Genomic DNA, 23479 nt, shown 5'->3' with positions numbered 1-23479 from the left:
TTAGGTAGGAAGATTTTGTTCCGGGTTTCTTATGACATGTCCTATCATATTAGCAAAACGCATTGCTCACTGTACTAAGCATTTAAATCTTCTATGCTGCTGACCAATGGATATTTAAATTACCTTCCCAGACGCACCATCCCCTAAAATTACAAATTTCATCTGTCGCTCAAGGTTCCCCTCTTCGGAATCTGACATTGTGGATGTTTCAACTTTCAGCTTATGAAAACAAACTACCAAGCTTCTGTTTCCAATCGGAAAACCGGATTTACACGCACAGCGCTAAGCAACCAGACACCATATTCAGTCTTAGGCACTTTTATTAAGGCTAAACCACGTCCTATTCAGGGTGACTTTGAATCGAAAAGTAGAATGCTGCGTACTTTAAAAACTTGTGTGCATCAACTGCAAACTGTAGCTCATGAATATAGCAACATTGCTCATTGTGTATTAAAGTCCTCCGCAAACTACTTGGCACTGTTGTAGCAAAACAAATCTCTATGGTCTTTGGAATAGTTCCTGTTTCCGGGCCGCCATACCAGTGTGAGACAGCACAGTGAAAGAGTTACAAGTTCCAAGAGAAGTTGTGTTGTGGTTAACCAGTTAAATGAAATGCTGCTAGATCCTGGCTTCCAAGAGAACAGGAGAATAGAGAAGCTTCATTACAGCGGGCCGTTAGAGCAGAGATTTTCACCGTACATTTTCAATGGAGGGTAAAAGTACAATATAGTGCATTCTCTGAAGTTATTGTATGGTGTTTAACCCCCCCCCCTTTTTAATGGGGGATTAAGGTGGTTATAAAATATACTGTTAAATAACACCAGATCCATGAAAACAGAATACATAGCTGCTGTTTACATTGCAGAAAGTGGGTGACTGGTAGTTGACATGGTTCTTTTGTTTCGGTTTCTGTCTTTCACCGTATATTTATAGGTTCATAGGTTCATAGGTTCATACTAGGCTATCTGCCTGAGGGCATTTACAAGCCTAGCCCATAGTTTTGTGGCTTACGCCACCCCTTTAGTATGGGGAACTATACCCATTATTTTGCTGTGCCTCTGTTGAGCAGTGACACTGAGGTAATCCCTGGGGTATATCTGCGATCTCCCATCCATTGGTCAAGATTTATCTTGAACAAGGCCAGCGAGGTGCTCTGCCTCACATATACCGGGATTTTATTCCACAGCATAGGGAGTCTTTGGGTGATGAATCTATCCCTCCAGCACGTCCTATTAATAGCCGTGTCGAGGTTTAAGTCTCCCGCCCTTGTGACTCTGACAGATCTAGATTTTTTGTTAGTTTTTCAGTGGAGATAATTGATTTTGTGGTGGGAATACATGTAGAGTATCGCATGGTAGTTGCGGTGAATGAAACAAATGTTTCTACTTGACGGTCAGTTTCTTTTGTGCTGTTTAATCTGAAATGCTTGCAGTTGAATATTAAGTACACACAGAAGTTTGAGGGTGAACATTTGGTGTCACATGCTGACTGCACTTTAGCGTCCTTTGTCATGCACAGAGGCATTCCTCTGTCCATGGTCTACCTGCTTAGGTGACCCCCAAAAGGTCAGTAGCCTGGCACCACTTGTCATACACAGAGACATTCCTTTACCAATGGGCTGTCTCTTTCAGGTGACTAATTCTGTACTTTGGCTGTTCGTCTTGACTTTAGTAGTTGTAGCATTTCTTGTTTGTACATTGCTACCTTTCCAATGTGATTGCCTCTAAGCTTTGATGCGTTTAATAATCGCATATAGGTAGGGAATTATAATATCAGAGTCATTGCTTATTAAATGGTCTGTTGAGCTGTCATCAGAATTTGCTATTTGCTTGAGTGGTAACTGTAAAGGTGCTCCTCCCACTGTGCTAACTGGTGTAGCATATAGGCTGACCAGGCAAGTAACATTTTTCTGTAACAATTGTAGGCTTAACAATTGGTGTATATTATACATTTCTATTGGCAGAGGTGTCTCTACCAGGGTAAGAGTCCAGGCAGTTGTGATAATCTTTCAAACATCTTCCCATTACTGTGTTGCCTTGTTTTTGCCCTCTTTTGTGGCTTTTGCTCCCCAATTCTGTCACGGTGGATCGTTGTGACCTTGCATCTGTCATATGGTTTCCCTGGTTACAATTGGCTGATTTGCTATGCTTTTTTTACAGAAAAGCATAGTAAATCGGCTGAAAGCAGGCATCCGGAGCAGAAAAAGAGGGCATTCCCATCAGCTGATGTCACGGTGATGTCACAAAATGGGCGTGGCATTGATGGGAGAGTGGGTGGGAATGGGTGGAGTTATGGGTGATGCAAGGGGCGTGACCTTAGTCCGGTTTTAGCCACAAAGAAATCTGGCAACCCTAGCCATACATAAAAGTGGAACAAAAGCTAAACAATAGGGAGACTTTTTAAAACTTTGGTCTTACAAATTTAGACCGTTGATATAATCAAACAGTTTTTACCTCACTATTTTTAAGATTTTCTGAGGGATATGAAGACTGAAACTGAAATGTGTGTCATTAATTTTTAACTTCTCTCTTTAATGATTTGCCAGTACAAACGTATGAGGCCAAACTGAGGACATTCGGTGAACATCAGTACTTTTGAGAGGTATGAATGTATGAATCTTTGATGCCTGAGGCCTATTACTTGACAGAGGACACATGTATTCACATACTTCACTACTGTCACATGTTGAAGTCATTGCTGTACAAATTAACCACCTTTTACTTCCTTACATTACCAAGTAGCAGTATGCAAGGATATGCCATTCATTTGTATTATTATACATTTTTTTAATATTCCAGGTTCAACATTTATCTTGCAAATCTGGCAGTTGCTACAGCTTTAGTTCAGGGCTGAATCTGTCTGATGCTAGGAGTAAACAGCTATTACATGGGTAGGTAAAGGTTGTGAGCATTGCCTGACATCAATATTACTGTATGTATGTGCATAGGATAAAGGTTTCAGCCCCTTAGGTGGTGAGTGAGTGCGCTATGAGTTGCCTTTTAGCCAATGTGAGGGCATATTGAGTATGCCTACATCTGTCTACAGCCACAGCAGCTGCTGATTCCCCCAATGACTCTTCATTTGCATGTGGCTGTAGCGACCTTGCCAGTGGTGGTGGAATATATGTATATGCCACTTCCCCTTGCTGATTCTGCTGAACCTGTTTTCTCAGGATGATGTTGTGAAGCTTGGGACAGACAGTCAGTATTTCAGTACATATACGTGGATTGTACTGCAGAGCTCCCCTAGATTATTTACGCACTGGAACCACAACTTCAGCAGCCCAGACACATGGTTTATGACATTTCTTGTTTGATCATGTGGCTCATTATAGTGTTCTTTAGCTGGTGTGTGTGCATTTTTTTTTTTCTTTTTCTTTTTTCAAAACAGGTTTATTGTTTTAACATATAAGAGAAATATCATAACAATTTTATACAAGTAATTAAAAATAGGTATTATTATAATATTCAACAAAACAACTAAAGTATTTACAAAGACATCCACTACAATCAGATCAATTAATTAAACTAAAATACCATGCTATTGAAATTAAAATTTTTTTAACAAATTTTGTAAATTATCCCATACAATAAAATAAGATGTTTTTCTGTTTGTTCTAGTCCTAATTGTGTTTATTTCCATATGGCACACTATATTCATAACATTTTTAAATTCATTGAATGAAGGAGGTTTATCTGAAATCCAATTTCTAGTTATTATTTTCCTAGCCACTGCTAGAATAGACCATAACAAGGGAAGCTTAACCTTTTTAACACTTTGAGGTACAGGTGTGTTGAATAATATAAGAGATTTAGAAATAATGAAATTATCTGTAAAAAGAGCCTGCAAAAATTCATTAATTGACTTCCAGTATTCTTTCAATTTTATACAGTCATAAAACATATGAGCCCAGTCAGCATTAATTTCTACATTACATCTCTTACATAGATTATCTTTATTATTTATTTTATTCATCATCAAAGGTGTATAAAAAGATCTATGTAAAAATTTCCATGTATAAAGTCTCCAGACAATGGAAGACGTAGTTCTATAAGCAGATTCCAATATATATTGTTTATCTTGCTGATTTGGTGGGTCCCCATTAATAGAAGTGAAATAATTCCAGTATGAATCTACACTGTAAAAAGTTTCTTGACTGATAACTTTATGTATGTATGAAAGTTTACCTTTATCAGAAACTTTATGTTGTAAGTTTAATATCAAGTAATCAATCAGTGTTGGAATAGATTCTTTAACAGTTATAGACATTGAATCTATTTTATTAATGAGATGTTGTCTAAAGGTCTGAACCTCTAACCAGCAAGTTTCTCTTAGATCAAATTCTTGTTTTAAGAAATCTAGATTTTTAACTTTATTATCAGATATCAACTGATACCAGTACTTTAGATCATTATCTATAGCTAAATGAGTTCCTTCAGAAGTAGATGACAAAAGCATACCCTGAGTATACATTATAGGAAATACAATAAAATTCCATTCCCTATACTTAGGGTGCATGAATATAAAGTTACGATAACTAATAATAATATTTAATGGGTAACAAACCATATGTTTAGGTGTAATAGGTGAAGTACAAAATTCCTTTAGTAACCATAACATGGAGTTATTTACAATCATATTTTTATGTGTTAAGGAGATTTTCATGAAGTGTATACTAATTAGCTCCCAATAATCTTTCCATTTTGTGACATATGACTGATCTATTAATAAAGTAATAACTTTTACAATAGAAGAGATAGTATATAAATTAAAGTCTGGAAAAGAAATACCCCTTGAGACCAGCTATTAGTATGTTTCTTTAATGCAATCCTAGGTCTATTAGGTGCCCATAAGAAATTTAACATTAGTGTGTTCAGTTTCTTGATAATTATTTTTGTAGGTGGAAGTATTATTGATTGTATTAAGTATAAAATCTTGGGGAATATTATCATTTTAATAATTGTAAGTCTCTCCTCCATAGTAAAAACATATTATTCCAGGTATTAAAAAGATTTTGTATATTAAGAAAACAGGTATTATAATTATTATATATAATAGATTTAATATCTTTAGATAGTATTATACCTAAATAAGTTATCTGACCTGAATTGGGTACATATTTAATAAAATCACTAATGAGAATATTTTTTCATGTATATATAGGTAGTATTTTAGTTTTTTCTTCATTGAATATTAAACCAGAAATACTTTTAAAATTCATATGTTATCAAATAGAGACTGTATAGAAGAATTAGATCCTGCTGATGTAATTAGGACATCATCTGCAAAAAGTTGAATTTTGGATGTTGTATTTTCATCTATTTCAAAACCCTCTATGTCAGTACTGTTTCTGATCAAATTAGCCCAAGGCTCCATTACTAAAGTGAATAATAGTGGAGAAAGTGGACATCCTTGTTTTGTACCTTTAAGAAAGGGTATTTTTTGTGAAACATATGTTCCTACCTTAATATAAGCCAACGTTCCTTTGTATAAATGTTCAATTAGATTTACAAATGCATCCGAGAAGTTTGTGCACTTCATTAAGGTAAACAGATAGTCCCAACTTACTGAATCAAATGCTGAACTTATATCAAGACTAATAAGTGTTAAATATTTCTTTTTCCTATTTGCAAAATCTATTAATGTTAAAGTTCTTCTTATATTATCAAAAGTATTTCTATTTACAATGAAGCCTGTCTGATCTATATCTATAATGCCGGGAATGATTGTCTTCAATCTATCAGCAAAGATATTCATAAACATTTTATAATCAACATTAAGTAATGAGATGGGCCGATATGAAGAACATCTAGTTGGATCTTTATTAGGTTTTAAAATTGGCGAAATGAATGTATATTGCCAAGATGGGGGGGGGTTATTAACTCAGTTTGGGCCAAAATAAAAACCTTATGTATTCATGAATATGTATTTTTAGAAAGGATTTTATATATCTCTGGTATAATACCATCATTACCCGGTGCTTTGTTTGATTTAAGCTTATTTTTTGTGTAATAACTTCTGTATATGAAATACTCTTGTCCAATAGTTTAATCTGTTGTTTATTAAGCTTTTTATTCATATTTGTGGTTATAAACTCCTTTATTTTATCTTTAGGTTCCATGTTAATATTATTATGGTTAATTTTGTGAAAGTGATTTCTAAATTCATCTAGTATTTCTGGTATACTAGAAACATTCTTCTTTTTCCTTAGAGAAAAGATTTCTTTGATATGGTTTTGTTTATTCAACCTTTTTGTTTTATTTTTAAGTCTATGTAAGTATTTGGGGCTTATTGAATAAGACAAAACTTGTATTTCTCTAAAGTTATTTTAACTTTATGAGTTAAAATTTCTTTGTATTTCTCATTTAGTTTGTTTATTTCTTCAATAACTTTCTTGTCCATAATATTTTCTTTATTATTATGTTTATAAGAGTCTAATTTACTTTGAATATCTAACAATTCCTTATCCCAAGATTTCCTTTTATTATTATACCATCTGATACTTTGTCCATATAGATATGATTTTAAGGCATCCCAAACATAAACAATGGAGACTTCAGGAGTATTATTTATGTCTAAAAAATGTTTTACTTCTGAAAGTATATATTCTTTATAGTCTTTTAGTTGAGTTAAGTATGCTGGTATCCTTTTGATCTGAACATTATGAGTATTTTTTATCATGAATTCAAAAACAATTGAATTATGATCAGATATAGGACATGAAATGATTTTGGAATTAATTAAATCTGTTACCATCTGGTTAGAAAAAAAGACCCTATCTATTTTTGAATAAGTTTTGTATCTGTTAGAAAAAAGGTGTATGGTAATGATTTTGAATCTATCTGATTATTAATATCATTCAAATGGTAAGAATTAGCAAAATCCTTTAAATGTTTTGCATTAGATGTAATTCTTCTCTTTCCTATAGTGGTAGTATCACTTTCATGTAGTATACAATTAAAGTCACCAGCTAAAATAATATCTCCTATAGAGAATGATATGATCTTATCAAGATGATGTTTCACTGTATTAATACCAATTCCAGGTATCCAATATACATTAATTAAAGTGTAAGTCTTCCCATTAATTTGTATTGTAACCATACAAAACATTCCTTTGTCATCCTGATAAGACTTAATGGTTTTAGGAATGGGCATACTTTTATTCCATAAAATAGCCACTCCTCTTTTTTCTGAGTGTGCTCTGAACTAACCAATACTGTATATTTGTTTGTGGCTAGTTTATCAATATCTTTTTTTCAAGAGATGGGTTTCTTGTAGGAAGACTAAGTTGGCCTTATGTAAATTAATGTATCTTATTAGGCTTGCCCTTTTACATGGATTATTCAATCCATTAATGTTTAAAGAAATTCCTTTTAAAGATGTCATTTGGCATTTTTAAAACTTAAGAATCTTATGATCAAAATAACAAATAACAAGATAAGTAATGTTACATCTCCTCCTTTAGGTGTACCTTTAAATATAGCTGTATTTATTGAATCTCTTATGGGATTTCGTATAGGATTCAATTTTGTTTGTAGTGACAATGAATGTACAAAATATATTGTGGATGTCAAAACTATATACAAATAACAATGAACAAGTGAAAATAATGTAAGGATTAAACCTTGCATCCAGCCTGGAGTTGTAAACTCCAACTTAGAGTAGTATTTACCACTCAAGTTAACCCCCTACCCTAAGCAGCAGTACGTCAACCTCCACCTTATCAATTTAATACTAGTTATATTTAACTGAAGTTAACAGTTTTCAATTCAATTATCTAGCAAGACAAGACTACACATTTGGTAAAACAGCATCATATAAACTAAAATAAACCTTTTTTTTTTTTTTTTTTTTTTTAAACTGTTCATACTACTATATACAGCCATGTAATATAAAACACTTGTATGCAAATAACATTCAAATAATCTTGATGTTAGAAATCAAGAGGAGAGAAAAATAAGTTCTAACATTCATTTAAATCAAAAACTTTGGCTAATATGATTCAGACATTACATATATTAGGATGCATCTATTTTCTGTCATGTAAATACTGTTAACAGCTTCCAAAAAAACCTTGAATTGCTTGTATATGAGCATTTACTCAAACTCATTATTGCCAATAGAATAAAATATTGTATTCATAGAAATTGTTATAAATCATACTTCACAGTTAAGCAGATTCTCAGAAACGTTTATATACATATCTACATAAACACACATACACACACACACACACACACACATAAAATATATATATATATATATATATATATATATATATATATATATATATATATATATATATACATACACATACACACACATATACACATATACATATATATATATATATATATATATATATATATACATACACATGCATACACACACACATACACACACACACACATACACACGCACATACACACACACACACAAACACACACACACAGACACACACACACACACACACACACACACACACACACACACACACACACACACATACACACACACACACACACACACACACACACATATATATATATATATATATATATATATATATATATATATATATATATATATATCTGATCTCACTGAGTTGTATCTTTACTGAGCACCATCTTACATTGCTGTCCCTTCAATAAATCTGTCTGCTTTATACAAAATAATGCACAGCAAACACATTTTAGTAACCAGATTTTACAAACATGCTATACTACTGCTTTAAAATATACCACATGACAATTTCTTCCAGTATAGAGTTATACAATTATTTATGCTTGTCAATCAGATGAATTAAATGAGTTATAGTAATGTATATGTTTGGGACATAGGTTTTAACACATATTATTAATCTGCTATTCCTGTATCTGTGATGTGTCAGTGTGATATCTAGGTCAAAGGTGAGACCAGCTGCTTTCAGCTTCTCTGTGAAAATTCTGAGAGTTGAAGATTTTGAAGTAGCTCATGGACACTGTGCATGAGACAGCCCACATCCCAGATTGTCTCTCTTAACCTTTTGGCGGAAACTTATTAAAAACTAGTGACAAACATTCATTTAGCAGTGTAAATGCATCTAAACATGACAAAACCTTCACAATGCATTCTACAGGTTATTACAGACTCTATGTAAGTGAAATCAAGCCCAAAATTATTAATAAGTAACAAAACTCAACATTTTTGTCCCAACTCAACTCCTATGCAAATCTTATTATTTACTGTGTCTATATGATCAAAAGCATTTCTATATATTAATAAAGAAAAGAAAAGAGAGTAGAAAGTAAAAGGGTGTAAGGCAGAAATAGAAGAACTGTAAGAGAAAGCTATAAGAAGTATATACAATAGAATGTTACTTACTGTTTATATTAATAGAGTTAAAAATAAAACATATTATTTACTATTATTTAGTTCTAATTATTACTGGTTAAAGCATGACAGATTATTTACAAACAAGCATAAGCTGTGTAATCAAGAAAGTATAATTAGGAATAGCATTTGAAGAACATATAAACTTTTAAAGGAAAAAAAATGTATCAAATTACTGACCTTATTTTTCCTCTTCAGAAAGAGAAACAAGTTAAATCACAGCTTGCCATTAAATCTCCAGATATTTTGACTAGTTATGAAACAAAACATTTCTTTGCACACAGAGAATAACTTTGATTAAAACTTTTCAAAATATTTGTTGCTTCTGGAAATGCAGGAACTATATTTAAAAGATTAATAATAAAATAAAATGATGAGAGAGAAAAAAAAACATAGTACAAATCATTTGTTTTTAGTCTCTTCTTCTTCTCTGAAGTCTTCCACGAAGTTTCAGTTGCCAGTCTCTTTAACGAAGGACTAGCCCATTGCATTTCTTCTATTTTTTCCAAAATCTTATTTTTTTTGATAAACAGTAAAGCAGAGTCTAAGTCATCGAAAATTTTAGGACCATCAGGAAGGAAGATTTTAAGCTTGGCAGGAAACAGAAGGTATGTTTTAAACTGTGCTTTTTTAAGCTCCCTTATTAGTGGCAGAAAAACTTTTCTTTTAGCTAATACCATGGAAGAATAGTCATTGTCAAAACGCACAGTTGTTTCATTAATCTTAACAGGAGCTTTAGCCCAAGCAGATTTAAGAACCATCTCTTTATCAAAAGATGATAGAAATCTAACTATGAAACACTCTACCTCGCAAGTACGGCAGTGCACGGCCAACCCAACTTGAAAAAAACGTCAAAGCCAGCACGAAGAGTTCCAAGTCAAATAATTTATTGGAAAAGAACTAGTGTGACAAAAGCACTAAAAATAGCTGCTCGATCCTCATACTAGTTTCGGAATACAACCTTCTTCAGTGAGGAAGAAAAACAAAATAACAGCTCACTGATAGGCAAGGATGCTTATAAAAGAGGCAGGACCAATCAAAAATCAAAGCACATAATGTATGTGCATATATAATGAAAAACCAGAAAATCTTGGTGCCTCTTAATAAACAGACAGTAACATTCAAATCTCAATGAATATATATATCCAGTATAATGCACAAAATGAGAACTTTTATCAATTTTCTGACCTGTAAATGAAAAAATTTTTTGAAAACAATATCTTGCTTATAAACAGTATATATATATATATATATATATATATATATATATATATATATAAAAAATATATAATATATAATATAATACCTAGCTCAGACAGGTACACCATACATAAATGAATTGTGAATCATGTAAATAATCATCTGTGTAGAGTAATATATCATGCTTATAATAAACATATGTTGTGTAGTAGGTTAGACCATAAAAAAAATATATATATATCAACTCTATTACACATTGTAAATCCAGAGTTGAAATATTAGATGGTGAGGTGCTGTATGCCTTACCAATCTGTATCCAAAATTGTTAGTTATGTCTTGATCCTACATATAGTTTCCACATATAGAATAAACCACAGACAGCGATGATATATATAATCGTCACAATTATTATTCCAATATCATCTATCACAGCAAAAGAAGTCAACTGGTGGTCTTATAATCTTAAAAAATGACCAACCAACAGGTATATACATGTAATAACAATGTAATACCCTTATGTGTGTGTGAAATATGAATTTTCTTATTAACCCAGATGTTCATTTAGGCCAGGGGGAAATAGTGCTCCTAAGTGAATAGTCCAATATTTTTCTTTATGGCTGAGTACGCTCTGCCAGCCCAATTGGTTATGTCTATTTCCCATAACCTTATCTATGATCATGAACATAAAATTGGCTGTTTTATGTTTAATAGTATGTTGATATAAAGCGTTGGTGGTTTTTTGGTTACGTATTTCACTTCTGTGTTCACTAATCCTGGTTCTGAGTGGGCGAGAGGTTTTGCCCACATAGAATGCTTTGCAATGGCATGTTGCTAAATAAATCACCCAAGAGGATGAGCAATTGCCAAATGTACGTACATCATAAACTTTACTCATGTTGGCACTAGTGAATTGTTTAAGCTTGTTTACCTGACAACATGAACTACAATGGCCACAAGGAAATGTGCCTAACAGTTCATCCCCAGAGATGGTAAGTTGTTTATACTGGGCACCACCACTCTCCTTGTGTTTAAAATGTGAGAGCAGTGTGCTCAGAGTTTTACTTCTCCTAAAGGTAATGGAACATTTGTTTCCCAAAATCTGTCGTAAGTGGTCATTGGCTAAAAGGATGTTCCAATTTCGATCCAGAATCTCCCTGACTATCTGATGGTTCCTACCATAAGTGGTTATAAATCTGATAGTGTCATCTCTCATGTGTTGATCTTTGTTTTTATATTTTAATAATGAATCTCTATGTTGTCTATCAGTCCAAATCCTGGCAGATTCTATATCAAAACTGGAGTAGCCTCTGTCCAAAAATCTATGTCTCAAATCATTTTTAGCAGTATCATAATCCATTTGGGAGGAGTTGATACGTTTCATTCTTAGAAATTGAGACTTAGGGATGTTGCGGACTAACTATAACTGATCTAGGATAGTTTTTGTTAGAGTTAGTATTAGCTATAGATCTATGTGCTCTTTCGATACCAAAAGAGAATGCTTCTGGTAAATCTAAAGTTTTAGGGAGCCATGTTGTTAAAAAAGAAGTAATATTGTTACCTTCAATATTTTCTGGCAGTCCAAAAATCCTAATGTTATTGCGCCTAGATCTATTTTCCAGGTCATCCAGCTTTGTGTGTAAATGTGTATTTTGTTTCAGCAGAAACTCAATGTTGATTTCCTCTTCTTGTATTCTATTTTCCATGTCATTCACAGCTTCTTCTATGCCTGTCATCTGGATCTTCTGTTGTTGCAGGTCCATATGTAACAAGTCTATTTGTTTTGTAGTTTTTTCTATGAAAGTGTCTATTTTAGTATCCATTTTATCCATCTTAGCAGTAAGTTGCTGGACTATAATTATCAGAGACTGAAGTTCTTTCTTGATGCTGGAGTCTTGAGAATTTGTCTTACTGGAACTCATTTCAGACTGATAAACTGACAAGAAAATTTCCAAAGTAATTTCTGACAGGAATATTATTAAGATTTCCTTTCTTTTTTAGATATAGTTCAAGAACTATATAAAACAAACATATTTAGAAAGAAAATTACTTCAAGAATTAATTTTTTAAGCAATTAATTCCTGTCAATGTAATGAAATTGGTGGAGCTGAAGAAATCTGCTGCTATCCTGTGTTCATCCTTGGCCACGCCCCCCGTGTGTGTGCATTTCTGATGGATGTCATCAGTCACTGTTCCAATGTATGACATGCATGCTCCAGCAAATGACCTTGCAGGATATCACCCCTAGTAAACATCTCATACAGTTGGGAGTTGTGCCAGATATGTGAGTCATGGGAGTTGTGCCAGATATGTGAGTTGTGGTTACTGACTGAGTTGCCAGCACACACATTCAAGATGATTCCCTTAGCATTATACATGACTTGGCAGTTAATGGAGCAGAAGCCCTTTCTGTTTATGTACACTCTTACCTGTTCCCCAATTGGTGCCTTGATTTTCTATGTGTACAGTCTATGGCAGCCAGTACTTCAGGGTGGTGTGTTACAGGGTAGAAATCCTGCATATTTGTGGCCTTGTCCTCAGATGCACATGAAAAATATATGTAATCACTGGCATGTTGGAGCATAGCATTCAAGAATTGATAGAGGACTGTGGATGCTTATGCCTGTGACACCCAAAGCATGTCCCCTGTTGGTCTCTGAAAGGTTCCTGAAGCTAACATTCTAAGTGCTGCATATGCCTTTATTTCCACTGGTATTGGTTCCCCTCAGTTTGCTCTGGGTTTAGTTGAGGATGACAGAGATTGCAGAGTTCTTGCAGTGTGTCTCTGTCCACCCTTTAGCATTGTACAATTTCCACCTCATGCAGATTGTGGTAAGTTACACAGGGTCTAAAAACTTTTCTCTTTCTTGGCTGTGGTCTATTAGCAGCAGCAGCATAGAATTCAGCCTGTTGCACATACATGAATTAAAGGAACCCTGACAATGTTTTTGTGTAGACTCCTGTCTGTGGCTGTATTCCAATAGGTTTTGGAATTTGCAGTGAAAAACAGCAGTGAATCTACATGGCAGCTTTATAACTTGTCAAATAGCTCCTCCATCTTGGATTAGTTGATTAGCATACAATTCAGTTGCTTATGCTGTATGAATCCAACACTACACGGTACTGTGTGTGCATTGCGCCATGATGTGCACATGGTCTTAGTGGACCATGTAGGGTTTATTGAATCTGCCCCATTATCTTTTATGGCACATTAGAAATATAAATTAAGGCAAGAACACTGAAAATGATAGAAAAAAAATGCCTGTTTCGTACATCTCAAACATTTATAGATGCTTTCTTTAAAAAAAATGCTTCATGCTGCTTATAAATCCCTTACAGTACTCATTCAGTATATGGCAGCTAGCTGGTAGTAAATGTTTGGTGAATTCCTATTTATGTATTTATTCATTTATTTTAATTGTTTTAAAAAAATCATATGTTGAGCTATGAATTTGTAATGTAACAAATGTACTGCATGTAGAACATCTCAAAGAGTAAGGTAGTTGTAACAATTTTATAGCAGCCTGGACTGTCTTTCAGCTGTTTCAAATCTGTAGATCACAGAAAAGTGGATTATACACTCCTTTCTATTCTATTCAATTGCTGGAAAAAATAATGCTAAATTCAAATAATTGGTTTGATATCATAAAGTGTTATTTTTTTTACATATCAACTTATTTAGACTACTGGGCTTGTCATATTAGTGTCTTCTTCCAAGCAAAAGTTTGGTTCCACACTATTTGACATGCTGTGATACAGCATGAGGGAGAGACAGAAAGGGAGAAAGAGAAAGTTTCACACACTCCAAGGAGTTCTGTGATTCATGGAACAGATGGCCCAAACAAACTCCAGCAGATCTTCAGGGGAAAGCAAGCATAGGAACTCATTTTAATTATTTAAATTAAGAGAAGCACAAACTGCTCTCATGTAAAAGGACCATATCACAGTGATAGCAGAAGAAGCAAAAGCCTGCTGTGATCATGTAATAAAGCTGAGCTGTGCATCGCATGGAAATAAAAGATTAAACTAGTTTGAAGTTTTAATCATTTAGTGGGTATAAGTTTCAAGTAATTCTGTCCCTCTCTCTCTCTCTCTGTATATATTTATATCTATTCATATCTATCTCTCTCTCTCTCTCTCTATATATATATATATGTGTGTGTGTGTGTGTGTGTGTGTGTGTGTGTAGACAGATATATATATATGTATATATATAGATATATATATATGATATATATTATATATATATATATATATATATATACACACACACACACACATACACACATGTGTGTGTGTGTTTGTCTGCACATGTGCATGTATGTGTGACTTCATATCCCTTATAAATCTATACACCATTTCAAAATTAAAAACCATATAAAATTCTTATAACACTTCCCCTGCATTACTGTTGAATGGATCTATCATTCTGGGAATAACCCCCAACAAGCAGTACTGCAATTAATTCAGGGATTCTTCATATCTTGCTTGTACAACTGATGCTATGAAAAACATCATTCCAAGGCATGTTATTAGAAAAAGAAATGCTAAATATATTCTGTGCATAACCTCACAAACTGATGACTATAGTTGTATTCATTACCATAGTGATATGATCTTTGTATCTCACATTTTGTCAACCCTATTTTGCAAGTTAACAGCTAATATGGCATGTTGGCATAGAAACATAATAATATTATCTTTGAAATAAAAAGATGTAAGCTCAAAAGTAACATTATTCTGTATACAATGCAGCAGAAAATGTATTCAAATACATTCAACTTACAGCCAGTGTCAGAGTTCTTGATTATCAGCATTATTATGCAAGTATGTTGTAACTGTTTGAAAACAGGTATGCAGATAAATAATACAACATACTATCCCACAATTCAAAAAAAAATATCTGCAAAGCTAAACAGTTCAATTTATTGAAGCTATACTTAACTTATGTTAAAAAGTGCAGAGTCCATTTTCAAGAGGAATGAATAATGACTATGTATTAACCAATGCTACTTCCCTTTATTGTTTATTGTGTTAATTCATTCATCCATAATATTTTACTACGGTACTGTTATAGATGGCAAAACAAGTTAACTGCTTTAATTTAATTGTTTTTTGAGCTATCTCAAGAACTTTCCAATTGGGTGTTAGTCCACTAACACAAGCCATGTAATGTAAGACAGCAGTCAGTGTTATTTAGTAAAGCTGGATTAGATGGAAACTAAATGCAAATATGTCATCACTTTACTCTTGTTACATGCTGCAAAACATAAGAAAAATAAAATATGTTAAACTCTACAATGCAATGCTTTAAGTACACATTTTCAAAGTGTTCCTTCCTTTAATCAGCATTAGATCATTATCACTGGAACGCTGCAAATATATTATTTTGTCTGCAGTCATGATAGCAAATTGGACTAATTTCTAACTATTTTATCTGGCAAAATAATATGAGGATATGTTTAATCTGCCTGTGATAATGCAATAATACTGGCTATATTTTATAAAGGAAAAAACTTAAAATGCATAATTCATAAAGCTTTTTAGTAATAGGTCATTGTGCACTGGAATATATGTGTTCTTCAGCTTTGATGTATTTTGATGGATACATGATAATTGTTCACTTTTAGAATTCTAGAGTGGCTTGTAAACTTACTTACCTCTAGGTATAATTTGAGATTATAATGAAATTGGTGTCATGTTGTATTTAATTCTGACATTTAGTGTTTGACCCACTATATGTTCCCTCTTACGTATAAGTGCCATTATTGTTATGTAGTCCATTCTGACTGCATTTACTCCCATTTTAGTAGTAATGTTTGCATGATTTACCAGCCAAATGCAATCTTTGCCCTGAATAGTGTAGTGCAAGAAAGAATGGAAGCTGTTAAGAGGCTGAATGCTAAAAAAAAGTATTATTGACCTATGCTGGCAGCCATGTGTTTCAATTATGTTCAAGAATCCATTTGTCAAATAAGTGAAGCGATGTGGGACATCAAGTTCACAATGGGGTTAGTGCCTTTCTACATCTGATATGATGTATCTTCTATAACAGTTTAATTGAATTACTCAATTTATTTTTCAAGCAACAATGCACTACCCAGAACCATGACATTAAACAATTAAATGTGAGTTTAAAAGTCTGTGGTTTGTATAGTTCATCATCTCTGAGCAGCATAAAGTACAATAAGTGGTAAGAAGCTCTGAAAACAGTAAAAGCCTGACAGTTAGGCAGCACCCAAACACCAATTCAAAGCAATGCATTTCATGTAGGAAACACTTGTTAGTGGACTCCGATTGTTAGTAGCAGATGTGCACTGTTACTGATTAGGGCTGTTTAGGACTTTAGTTATCTAAGGAAGTGTTATAGCAAAATAAATTACGAAAAAAATGCACCACGGAATCATATTTTCTTCCATGATAATAAAAGAAAGAAGAAAGCTGAATACAGTGCATGTACTTTTTCCCCACTTAGTCTGACACTGTTATATTATTCATCTAATCATGCCTTTCTGTAACATGATCATTTAAGAATGAAGGAACTGGCTAGAAATTACATACCTAAATCATACTGAAACCTAAAAAGTACTTCACTAACTTGGAAAAAAAAACAGTTGTAGCTGTAAAGAAAAACAACTGGTATATGCAAGTACTAAATAACACAGTAAGCTTTTTTCATGATCTCAAATGTCAGAATTGTGAATTCCCTCTGTTTTAAAAAGCAAGAGAGAGATTTTAATGGAATTCGCATCCTGGTTTGAGAGGAAGGCAAAGCCTTCCACACTTTCCATGCAGGGGCTTCATGATCTATAAACCCCCAACAAATATCCTTATGTGGCTGTTTTGCACACCACTGGCAAATGCCAGAGTATGGTAACTGTTCCACTGCATTTCTAAGCAAGCATTTGAACAGAGAATAAATTAAAAAATGAGTACAAGCAATATAACCTAGATTACTTAAAAAAATAAGTCAATGCAACATGTATCCCACTATCACATGCAGAACTTTTGCTTATGAATTCTAAAATTCTCATTAGAGCAATGAATACTGTTTGCAGAAAGCAACTGCCTTCCATAGGTTCATAGGAGGTTAATAGGCTAATGGCCTAGGACCTTTACAAGCCTAGAAATGTTATACTCGTGTTCCCTAATTGATCACGGTTAGATGGTCTTTATTTGCAGGGTGAGTCTATGATCAGCATCAACTGCCCCTGTCCATGTGGGACATAGGTGCCACCCCCAGAGTGAATTTATGGTCTCCCATCCAATTGTCTAGGTTGCGCTTAAAAAGGGTCATTGCTGACCTCTGCTTCATGTGAATTGGGAGTTTACTTCAGAGGAGCGGCAATCTCTAGGAGATATATCTGTCTCTCCAGAGTGTTATGTTGATGGTGCAGGCTGTGTTGAGATCCCTGGAGTCAGGGTCAGAGACTGTTGTGTAATCCAGGTACAAGTCATCTCTCAGCAGCCTGTAGGATACAGAGTACACTGACAGAGCTTTCATTCTTTCCATGCAGGTCATGTTTTGTAGGCCTGAATTTTCTTGGTGAGAAACCTCTATGGTCTCTCCAGCTGCTGCATGTGTCTAGTGAGGTACATGCAAAATGTAGCATAGTAGTCTATTAGTGGTCTGATGAGGGTCGAGTACAGAGGAGTTATAACATCTTTTGTCTTGGACGTGATGTCCTTACGTATGAGGTGTGCAACATAGAAGGCTTTCTTTATCACTGTGGACACATGGTGATCGAAGTTTAGGTTACTGCCAACCCGTGTTCCCAAATCTCACACTACTGAGTTTGAGCTTAGGGGAGTGCTGTCAGTATTGTAATTTCTTCTTTGCCAAAGGGGATAATAATGCACTTTTTTGAGTTTAGTTGTAGTCTGTGGCTTTAGCACCAATCATTTTTCTGTGTTAGCCCCTTTTGTAATATGTTAACATCATTGGGGAACTCAATGATTCTGCTCAGTTTACAATCAGCATTGAACTTAGTAAGCCACATACAGTCTACTTTTGTCTGGACTTCTAAGAAGTAGATTCCAGATCCTTGTGTTACACCACTGGTAACTAGTCTACTAGTAGAGGCGGCCTCTCCAACACTAACAGTATGCATTCTGTCTAGTGAGTCAGTTGGCTACCCATCTAGTGACATATGGTCTAATCCCCAGCTGAGTGGGGGATTGTGCCGCAAGTTTTGGACAAGTCAAGATAGATGTTATGTACTGTTTTGTGTTCATCCAAGGCTTTGGTGACATTCTCGAAGAAGTCCACAAGGTTAAATAAGCATGATCTACCCTTAAAGAAGCCAGACTGGGTTGGATTAAGAGTTGGAAGGCCACCTATGTCCTTGTTGATAAGGTCCATGATGAGTCTTTCTATGGCTGGTTAAGCTTATGGGTCTATAGTTCCAAGGGTTGGTTGATGGACCCCCTTAGTGCAAAGGGATTACTGTTGCTGTTCTCATCTTTGCTGGAACAAAGCCAGTGCCCAGACTGTAGCTAAAGAGAGTGCCAAGTGGTTCTGCTAGGTTTTGTGTTAGATTGTTTTGTAAATGGTCTGGGATGTTATCTGATCCCGTAGAGGCCATACTTTTGGCCTTGGAGAGTGCGGATATGACCTGCACTTTAAAGATAGTAGGTAGAGGACTAGTGTCAGGTATGCTTTGGGGTGGGTATGGCTGAGTAGCTCAAGAGAATCATACTGTTTAACCAGCCTCAAGGTGTATTTGGTTTTAATGAATTTGGATGCACTTCCACTTTTGGTTCTTTCACACTCGTTTTTGGGGTCTTAAAGTGTGGAAGGCATTGTAGCCTTGCATGGCCTGTATGCTGTCTGCTGCCTGGAACCATGTCTCAGTGACTGTGCAGGCATCAGCATCTTCCAAGGTGAGGAATGCTTCCAGAGAGTGCAGTTCAGCATTAAGCAGCATAACCTTGAGTTTGTCTCAAGTGGATTTTTTTTATGTTGGGAATTTTGTCTTTTGATATTGCCCAAAAAAGGCACTATGGGGAGGCAAGTGTATGTGCTAATATCCAAAAGCATACAGGAGACAGGGAAGACCATCACTGACAAAGCAGTGTGATCTGTCACCAATATCTTCCTAGGCTGATGGATACTGGATCCCTCTGGAATGGCAACAGAAGCTAAGCCAACTGTTGAAGTTAATCATTTTTTGTCTACATTGCGGCATTATCCTGGGTGAAGGTAGGATGCTCCTTAGGGCTAGAGATGCCTGGGACACATAATCTAGAGTTCCGTTATGTCTCTCTTCATATACTTCAGAGAGGTACACCTCAAGTCATTCACCTCAACATGTACTATGATGGAGTCATAACTGTAATTCTTGTTGAGTGACTTAAGTGCATGTGTGATTTGATGGATCCCGGCACCTGACAGGCAGCTGCCTGGGACCTTCTTCTTGTCCAGCCTGGTGAGAGGGACATATGTGTGTCTCGCAATGGAGTCCCCTATCAGCAATACATTTGCTTTTGAAGTGTTTTGCCTTAGGGGCTTATTTGCTGAGACACTGGTGTGTGCGTTATTATGTGTAGTGGATTCTATTTGCTTTGCAGTGTGTGCAAGTCATTTGCACTTGAGGGGGGTCTCTGATCTTTTGGTAGATTTGAGTACCCCATAGTGTGCTGGTTTATGTATTGTTACTAGTTCTGTGTGACAGGTGATATGTGTGTGCTGACAACCTGTTTGAAGTCCGTTTTGTTGTTACATGAGAGAATTGATTCCAAATTCATAGTGTAAATTACATCGCTCACATATTGCATTTGTTTGCTTTAGGAGTAAGTGGTCATCAGTATACATGAAGCAGTTACTGCATTGCCTCAGGATGCCCATGTCAATCAGGCTGTATGGAGAAATAGTTGGAAATTGACCATCCATTATGGCAGGCTTTTACCATAGCTGCTATTGGGGAGTGGGCTAGTTTGACCAGATTTTGATCTAGGATTAACAAAGGGGCTTATTCTATTGAAGGCTAGGGGTGAAACTATGGCAGTGCTTCTCAGTACACAGTTGAGTTACCTGCAATGCAGCAGGGGAGCTTGGGAGAATTCCACTAACAGAAGTCTAATAGAAAATTGTCTTTCAATGCATTTTCTTCTGTACAGGGCACTGCTAAGCCCCACTGCACCATGCACAGCTTTGCACAAATGTGAGGCTTAAATACAAATGAGAATAAACATCTTTAAGCTATATTACCAATAGAAAAGCACACAGTGAGCTTTCCTGCAGTAATCTCCAACTCAGATGAGACTCAGACTATACACTTCTGCCACAAGGCTGCAGACAGGGCCTTCCTCATGTAAGATGGCTGGAATAGTGCTCAAGTGTTACAATACGGTCTAGATTCAGCAGCTCTGAATCTAGTTTGGGATATGCGATAGCTACTTAAAGCAACAGAACAGTGTTTTTTAAAGTGAAGAAAATACAATAAAAATCAGCAAAATGAGAGAGCAACATGATAAAATACAGTCAGCAAAGTGCAAAGGAAACAAAAAAGTACTTATTTTTCTGATTGTACTAGTGGATGCTTTGGATATCAGCAGAATCTCTTCAAACCTATAGGGAATCACCAGCAGTGCTATAGTTTATGCAAGATTGAAATCTTCCCAGCAAAAAGATTGTTGGTGACTCTTATTATTACCACATATCTTGTTATTGCACTATAGTCAGTGGCTTATTGATCTTGTTAGGTTCACTTTTGCACCTTGTTATATCACATAGCATTACTAAGGAGGAATTAAATGTATGTGCCCCTAAAGGAATTTTAGATTTTAATTTGTTTCATTTTGCCACGCTTCCCACAGGGCCATCTACCTTTGCTCCCCTTATTGAGACAATCCCTCATCCTCCTCTAGCCAATAATAAGTCAGCTGGGGAAAGAGTCAGAAGCGGAGTTTCTAATAGTGATATTGCTGCAGTAGCAGAGACCTTTGTGTTCGTGCATCTATTAGTTCATTCTTTGATGACTGTGAGGTGAGGTACTGTATACTCCTTGCTATGCCAAGCTTTTTCAGGTGCATACCATCACACACAGGGGTATGCTACTACTAGACTTCCTGAATGCTCCCTGACAGATGCATGCATCCAAAGAGCACCTGTGTTATGAAACAAACATACCCATTTGGCTAAAAGGGTTAATTCTGCTACAGGCATACAGCCAAATTCTATCTCCTTTACCATGGGTGGGTCCTTTATCCTATGACATATTGAATCACTAAGCCTTGACTCAAAAAGTCCTTGATCTCAGTCTGATGAATGGCAGTTCCTCAGAAGAAATCTATAAAGAAACACACATGTACCATATTAAAAAAGTCCCAGAAGGAAACATAAGGCCAGATTCATAAAAGTTATCACAAAGTGCACACTATGTCTACACCTAGTGTAACCTTTCTGAGTAAATTGACAGAGAAAGCATTGTGGTAGGGCTGTTCTTGAATTCAGAATGTGTACACTTTGTGGTAGCCTTTATGAATCGGGGTTTTCAGAACAAACAATGATTTTGTATGGGCCACCCCCTGCACCTAACATTTTATTTTACTTCAAGGCTGCTATACCTAAAAGCAGTAATGCCCATATTACTCTTTGTCTGAGCACACACCTCCATGGAGTTATTTAAAAACATTGTAAAACAAAATTACAATACATGTGCATTTCACAGATAGAAACCTTATGCAGCTGCGACCAGGCAGCTATGAAACCTGAAATAAAGCTTTCATGACTGGTAATGTAATGATACCAATACTGGTACTTTTCCTTCTCATCTATGCCACTTTACAGTCTCATATCATAGCTGGAGAGATAGTACTAGAACAATAAACTGTCTTTGATCAAGATGAGTTCAGATATGTGAGACATTCATTGGCTAAGGAAAACAGTAACATTTATCTTGTTAAAAAAGACTAAAAATAATACATGCTTTCTGTCCAGTATACCAGAGTGTTTAGAGTCATGCCTTTACATGATAGGAGCAAATCACAAATTACAGAAATACAGCCTCCATTTTGGAGCACCAGGATCCTGAGAAAAGTCACTGATATAATAAAAGTTGCAGTGTAGCATTCTGTTGTTGAAATACAGCTCAGGTATACAATTTTCCAGAAAGGACTGTATAGAGGTAATGAACAGTGCATGACTCATATTTCTTTTAGTGTAAAATCTTTGTACTGCGTATACATTTCTAATACAGAAAGTGGTACAGAATTTCAAGTGAGGTGTTATCCAGCTTTCATGAATAGAGATCATTATTGATACATCCATGGAAAAGATGGTACATAACTCTTTAAGATTGATGCCAAACACTAACCCAGAGTGTTTAGAGTCATGCCTTCACATGATAGGGGTACATTACAAATTACATAAATCCAGTGCTCCAAATAACTAAGGCATGGGATCCAAAAAGGATGGAATGTTAGCTGAAATTCGAAAATACACATCTGAGAGTGTATTCTGCCATGATTTTTCACTGGTTAGGCATTCCCAGGAAAACTTGTTATATATCAGAAAGTGTGTTGAGACAGGAGGCTACTCACAACTCTTGCCAAGAATACTACTCAGACTGTCCAGACCATGGTTATACTGCTAACACTGCCACTTTTGTGGAATGCTACCACTATAGGGTAACTCTAAATGCATAAAACATGGTACAATAAATCAGGAAATTTTGTTCAAGAAATTTTAACTGAGGTTACCCAGACAATTGGATGATTCACACTTTACTGTACTCAAATCCTTAGATAGTCTCTTCAGAAATAATCAAATGGGTATGATTTGACAAAATATCCAACTTAATAGCATCTTTAGCCAAATCACTGGACTACTTAAAACATTTTGAGGATAACAATCTACAATGTTATAATTATCTTTTATTTCAGTATCATTTAAAATTAAACTTCTT

The sequence above is a fragment of the Protopterus annectens genome, chromosome 2.part2 (genome assembly GCF_019279795.1).
Source record: "Protopterus annectens isolate FY-2018-M chromosome 2.part2, PAN1.0, whole genome shotgun sequence".
Lineage (NCBI taxonomy): Eukaryota > Metazoa > Chordata > Ceratodontiformes > Protopteridae > Protopterus > Protopterus annectens.
This window is presented reverse-complemented; position numbering follows the sequence as displayed.